At 36.5% G+C, this 6,925-nt stretch overlaps 1 protein-coding gene across 1 annotated transcript in view; it reads right to left on the bottom strand.

Annotated features, from left to right (window-relative positions):
• The window catches only part of LOC107084972 (leucine-rich repeat and immunoglobulin-like domain-containing nogo receptor-interacting protein 1), a 30,916-nt gene extending 25,264 nt beyond the window's left edge, over positions 1–5,652 (bottom strand). Inside the window, exon 1 of the mRNA XM_015375179.1 lies at positions 5,384–5,652. The gene's annotated coding sequence lies outside the window, so the exon portion shown is untranslated. The remainder of the gene's footprint in view (positions 1–5,383) is intronic.
• Between the last annotated feature and the right edge of the window lie 1,273 nt (positions 5,653–6,925).

Consider the following 6,925-nt stretch of genomic DNA (forward strand, 5'->3'; position numbering starts at 1 on the left):
TGATCTGATGTTTGATTGCCTTTTTTGTCACCTGCTGTTTGCTAGATTTGGTCATTCCTTGGGCCTGTACCATGAAGCAGAATCACTGGCTTAACGAAACAATTTCAGATTTAACACTGACTTTCTGGTACCACGAAGCTGGATTCATTCTTAGCGAGGCTAGTCACCATGGTAACATAATCTGAATGGCAAACCTGCTCCAGGGCAGCCTAGCTTTCAGGATTGATCTAAGTCCTAGAAAATGCTGCAACCAGCTTCCAATCAGCTATTCGGGAAACAATGTCGTGTCCTTTCATTAGACCCCCTTAAATTCCTTGGGGAAACAAACTTAAACAAAAAACAAGTTATATGATAAAATAACTTTTAAAACCATAAAACAGTTAAAACAAAGTATTTTCTTGAAAGGTTAAATGGTTTTTAAATGTATTTATTATTTTATTATTTTTTCTTCTCCTCGTTTTTGACATATCAACCTTTTATTATTCTTTATTTGGTTTCTACTGTATAATGTCCTTATACACCCCTGGAATTAACTTGTTTCTTATAGAAGTGTTATATGAAGCTAAATAAAAAATAAGAAAAAATCAGACTCCAAATTGTGAGAAAAGCCTTTTGATCACTATGACATTTACTTATGTTAGACAGGTTTTCCTTAGCCAGACTGGGATATAGGCCACATCATGGAACCGTTTGTTGGTTCCATGATGAAGGCAGTAATGCAGCCCTCACTGTGTCACCGATTGTATGTACAGTATGGCCATGCAATATTATGCAATCAACATATTCATGTACATCGTCTGGGACCCAGAGCGGCTCAAAAAAATACAATTTGTTGAGCTATCTATCAAGTGTCCAGTGATGCAGTTGACAAATAAATTCATTGTCTTTCCCGCATAACCAGTTCCCTGATTACCATACAAAGGATGGATTTTATGCCACCGCAGGTGAGTCAACACCCGGATTTCTGTGAAACTACATATTCATCACATTAGGAAAATCACACACATATATATATATATATATATATATATATGTTTAAATATGATGTGATTGCAGCATTAGCCTCCAATTTTATTGTAGCTTATACATTATTGAATTAAAAAGTCTGTGTATTGCCTTGTTTATTTTACCCCCGTCAGCACTTTGAGTTAATTAGTAACTCAACTCACCTGCTGCCCCTCATTGTCTCCCATTATCAGCACCTGTTCTTAGTTCTATGAGTTGCCTTCTTCTTTGTCTGTCAGCTTCTATGTCAAATTGCGTGAATCCTCATCATGCTGATCTGCTCTGATTTCCTTTACTTTGGTCCACAAAGTCACAACCACATTCTGACAGAAAGTAATTCTTACTAAATTTAAATGCTCTTGAAATAATTACAGCATGTTTTTTTCTTTCTCACTAAGCTTTAATTTACAAAATGGGTGAAGTTACTTTCGAAATGACCGTCCACAGTGTATATAAATTTTAATGGAGCAATGCAAAAAGATGAAGAAACATATTTTATCCTTGTTGACATGATTAAATCATAAGGTTAATGCAAATGTGTCAGCTGTCAGCTGTCTGTCCATAATAAGAAACTTCTGCTGCACCACATGCTAAAGGTACCCCATTGAATTGAGATCTGCTGAGCTTGCAGACCAGGCCAGTGAAGTATTTTGAACATAAGAAACACATTTTATGCCATACACCTGAAGCTTATTAGATATTTTTCCATTTTCAGGGCATTCCCTTGAGATGGCTGTGCATTAAATTTCCTGTAGACCAGCAGTTTCAGAAAAGAATTGTAAGACCAACAAGTTTGAGACCAACAACCAAAGTTACTTGAGTCCCGTCTGTTTGCAATCTGATCAGATTCCCATTTTGTGTTTAAGAAATTATCTTCATATCTAGAAACCCACAGAAAACAACATGTCATTAACTGCATATCCATTAATAATCAAATTGTGCAAAATGTAATTACGAAAATAAACTTGCTAAATGGAGACACTGAAACTTTTTTTACACTTTGATGGGATGGTTTTGCGGTGGAAAAAACATTCTTATTTTTAGAAAAACTGCAATACAAACAGTTTTTTACATGACAGAGTCACCTGCAACGGGTCCTGTAAAGTGCCTTGTTAAAAGACAAAGACTGGAAGTTAGTGGGGAATCATATCCGCCACTGCCATTATTTCAGGAGTTTATCATGTGAAAACATGAATACATGTGCAATTTTTGTTCTAATTCTTATTTAAGGGAAAACTGTCATTGTTAAAAATTAGAATTTTAGAAATTAGCACAATATTGATATAGTTTTGTGCACATTTGTAATGAAAATGCAGCTACTGTTATGCGTGTTCACAAGCAAACTAGTGACTGATTATTTATGCCCAGTAGTTCATTAGCAGCTCAACCACCTGGATGCTTAAATTAGGGTTGATAGAACAAAGCACAACCCATCTTTCCCTTAAAAAATGTCTAAATTACAGGAGAAACTGGAGCAATATTAGGGGCTCAGGCAAGAAATACAAAAAGCCTGCAAGGTGAGAACAACGGTAGTGCCCATGTTCATCAGAGCACTTGGGGCAGTAAACCCCAGAATGAAGGGCCCCTAAGCACTATCCCTTAATCATCGAGTGTCACTCACAGTAAAGTCACACTCGCAGTTGTACAGGGCTCCATGACTTGTATGTGGGGGGTGGGTGGGATAAATCAGAATAGGATGGTCTCCTTCTTCTTCTGATGGAAAGGGAAAGGAGTTGTTACTATTTTAATACAGTGACAACCCTCCTTAGGCGTGGCTGTAGCTCTGTGGCCCAACTTGCCATACATCAAAACTTTTGCCATTTCTTAAGAAAAGAAAAAAATCATACAGTCAAATAAAACTATTCCACAGAGGACCCTCCCTTTTGGAAATAATGACGTCTTTTTTTCTTGTTTCCAACTTATGATTTTCTGTCACTGTGATAAAGATGCAGCAAACCAGCGGAACTTGCATTTACACGCACATGTTTCCTTCGCCATCAGTTCACCGTTACACCCACTACCAAATTCCAGTGAGCCTGCAACTGATGCAGACTCCCTACTTAAGGGCTAAAGGGTCCACTAGGCCTACTCCCTACATGCTTTGGGACAGCCCTTCCTGTGGCTGGCCCTCTGTGTGAACACACAAATGGAGGGTTAGTGCTAAGGGGAATTGGTAAGGGGCCAGCTTGGGATTGGGTCGAGAAGTAGCTGCAACCAATACCAGAAGAAACATCAGAAATCTCGGTACAGAAGAGCAGAAGGATAGCTAAGGTTACGGTCACACTGCAGACCTTGATGCTCAATTGCGATTTTTTTTTGTGAAATCCGATTATTTTTGCATTGCTGTTCACATTTCCAAATATATGCAACTTGTATGTGATCTCCTGTGAAAACTGCATTCATACAGCTTAAGCATCCCACATGTGCAGTAGAGGACGCAATGATGTCACAAGCCAGCGTGCTTTGTTTTTGCGGAAGTAAACATGGATATAGTGCTGGAGCGCATCTAGCGATCTTTCCAAACCTTAAACCTCAATCTTTCCAAGATGGTTAAACCAAAATACTGCCCTCGCATCATCGTCCACCATGGTGTTTGTTTTTCTTGATGCTTCTTTGTAGCAAGAAGCAGAATATTGACCTATGTCGGTTACTAATGGCGTTCAGGTCGGATGAATGCAACCTGGCCATTCACACACAGGTCGCATTTGAAAAGATCAGATTTGTATTGGATCCAGGACCACAGAGCCAAGCGGCCTCGGTCAGACTGGAAAAAATCAGATCTGTGTTTTTCAGACTACTAGGAAAAGATCAGATAGAGGTTGCATGTGGGCAAAAAAAATCGGATTTGAGTCACTTCAGGCTGCAGTGTGAACGTAGCCTAAGACACCTTAAAGCATCCTCAAGCTCCTCTAGAAGAGGACCTGACCTTGAGATAAAGAGCCAACCACCCCTGATAGGAGTACAAAGATAAATAGAAGCTAGTTATTTGTGTGTATATATATATATATATTTATGAATTTTCTTATGCAACCAAATAATACTGTCAAAGCACTAAAGGTCAACAAACGCACGACCTAAAAAACAAACAACAAAATCACCTTAAAGTGCAGACATACAGCAGCCCTCATATATTTACTAACAGGACACATGAAAAGACTTGAAAAAGTCTTGAAAAAGATAATTTGATCAGTTCCTTGTCTGAGGCTTGAATAAGTTGCAGCCAAAAGTTCCATCTGAATATAATAGTTCAGGTAAATCATTTGCTAAGGAGACTGACATACTTCCTGTGCATTAAACAGCCTCTGATTAAATTGCCCATTTGGCTGAATCCCAGGCGTAAATCCTTGGTTTTCCCTTGCCGGTGATCTGCTTCTCCTGAGCTTCAACTGATGTGATGTGTGTCCCGATTATCACAGGAAAGGTAACAGTTTACATCTGTTCTGACTTCACCTTTGGATCTCATTGTAAAATTCCTAAACCTGACTCCTCTCAGTCAAAGGTGAGAATCTCAAACAAAGTGGGGGGCAGGTTTGTGAGTATTTATCCTTGTAGGTAACAAGGCTTTTGATAGAGATATAAAATACTTTATTGTAAACACCAGTTAACACTGTCCCATGAGGAAACGAGGCTGTGCAGTTGTTGTTGTTGTTTATAATCCTGCTCAAAGGCAGTTAAAACACAGCCTGCTGCAGCCTCCTTTTTTAGGTTTATGGAACAAACTATGCAGAGGATTACTGCTCAGTGTCACTGCATAAAAACAGCAACATAACTGCAGAGATTTCAAATGCCTGATAATAAGCTGAAAAAAAATCTAATTTTATTGATCATTGAAATAGAAAATAGAGATTAAATATAAAAAGTGTTTAAACTGGGTACCACAATTAATATAAAATAATATACATTAAAAATAATATGTTTTCTCATGCATTGACTCAAATGAGATTTCTAAAAGGCAATGAAACACAGATATCACATTTCAAGAGCATCAAAATGAATCATTTCACTAGCCTACTAACCCAAAACCATTCAAAAAAAAGTGTTTACTTTTAGAGCTTGCTTTCTTTTTAATGGTTTCTTTAATCCTTAAATCAGTTCATCACTCTAGCCTTTAAATCAAGTATGCAAAATATTTTTTTTTCACTACTGCAAAACGTTGGAATTAAATTATTATTATTATTATTTTTATAAAAATAGGTTGTTGGATATGAGATGAGATTTGAATACATTACAAGTAAAGTGCGAGTTTAAATTTTTCTTTTCATTAAAGAAGTATAGGAAGGTAAAGTGGAGATGTTTTTATATGAAGGAAACAACAAAGTAAATAAAAAATTGCGTTAAGTTTTTTTCAGAAAAGCAATATCCCATGAATAAAACTCACCAGCGGATGTTTTCAGAGAAAGAATCATCGCAAATCCTTCATGGCTTCACATGCTCATCTGAGTTCAGGACAGTCTCCCTCCTCTTCCTCCTCTTCCTCCTCTTCCTCCTTTTCTCCACATTCAACAAGACTTCCCCAACATCTGTCGCAGCTCACTCCGCCCTCCTTATTTCATTAATTCCTTCTCGGACTGGCAAATACCCTGGGGAATTCTCGGATAATTATGGCACTAAAATAATTTGGGTCGGCTCTGTCTGTCTTGATGTGATGAGGTGGAGAAGCAGCTTCACTTCTGACGCGCTGCTGCTGCCGCTCCGCGTCTCTCTGCTGCCAGGATGTTAAATAACTAAAGTCCCGGTGCAAAAGGCTGGAAACGCGCCATGTCTCTGGCTGTAATACTTTAAATCCCCAAGTAACGCAGTGTGTAACGAGGAATCAAATTTTCTCTTACAATCAAAACAGTTTGTTATTGTAACAATAGGAAAAATCAGCAGCATTTAATAATAATGTTTCGTTTTTTTGCTCTTTTGAATTATAAATAAATACACATTCAACCTCTAAATATTCAACCTTATTCTAAAAAATGCTGCATTAAAAAAGAAATACATTAAACTGTTTGCTTTATTTCACTCAGTATAGCTCATCCCTTAGCAAAAAGAAGTTTATTCAATCATAATAAAAGTGCACTAATTTCATACTTAAAATCAGGAAGTGCACTTAGAGTTTACTTATTCTAAATTATATTTCATATACCTACCGGTTATGAAGGACCAACTCTGCCATATTTAAAAATAAATACAGAAATAAATAAATGCTCAATAAATGTATAAGCATACAATTAATTGCCAACAAAAAAGTGAGACATAAATGTATATAACTCTTAATTAGCTTCTTTATTTATTTGCCTTTGTAATATTAACCTTATTTATTTAGTATAGACAAATGTACTTGACTTACACTGAAAAGTATAAAAAATGTTTAATAAAGTATACTTTAAGTATACTTTAGGAAACATAAAAATGTCCCAATTTAGTTTACTTCAAGTAGGCTATACTAGTTTTTGGAAATTACTGTATGCAGCCCTTGTTTGATGTAACTTTCCAGGACTGAGTTCTGAGTTTGACTTTCAATCCTGGTTTAGGTTTTACAAGACATTGGGTCTTGTAAGTACCCTGTGTAAATCCCTTCTTTTTAAACATGAAAATGACATTATGGAAGAGGATTAGGGCCACTGGAAAAAAAAAAAAAGTTAATTGATTTTTTTTATTTTATTTCAGTATAGTATGGGAAAAAAGTCAGAATTCTGACTTTAATGTCAGAATTCTGACTTTTTTCTCAGAATTCTGACTTTAATCTCAGAATTCTGACTTTTTTCTCAGAATTCTGACTTTTTTCTCAGAATTCTGACTTTAATCTCAGAATTCTGACTTTTTTCCCATGTTAAACTGAAATAAAATTTAAAAATCAGTTTACTTTTTTTTTTTTTTCCAGTGGCCCTAATCCTCTTCCGTATGACATCCATACAAATCCATCCATTCATTT

The sequence above is a fragment of the Cyprinodon variegatus genome, unplaced genomic scaffold (genome assembly GCF_000732505.1).
Source record: "Cyprinodon variegatus isolate N-32 unplaced genomic scaffold, C_variegatus-1.0 Scaffold0, whole genome shotgun sequence".
NCBI lineage: Eukaryota > Metazoa > Chordata > Actinopteri > Cyprinodontiformes > Cyprinodontidae > Cyprinodon > Cyprinodon variegatus.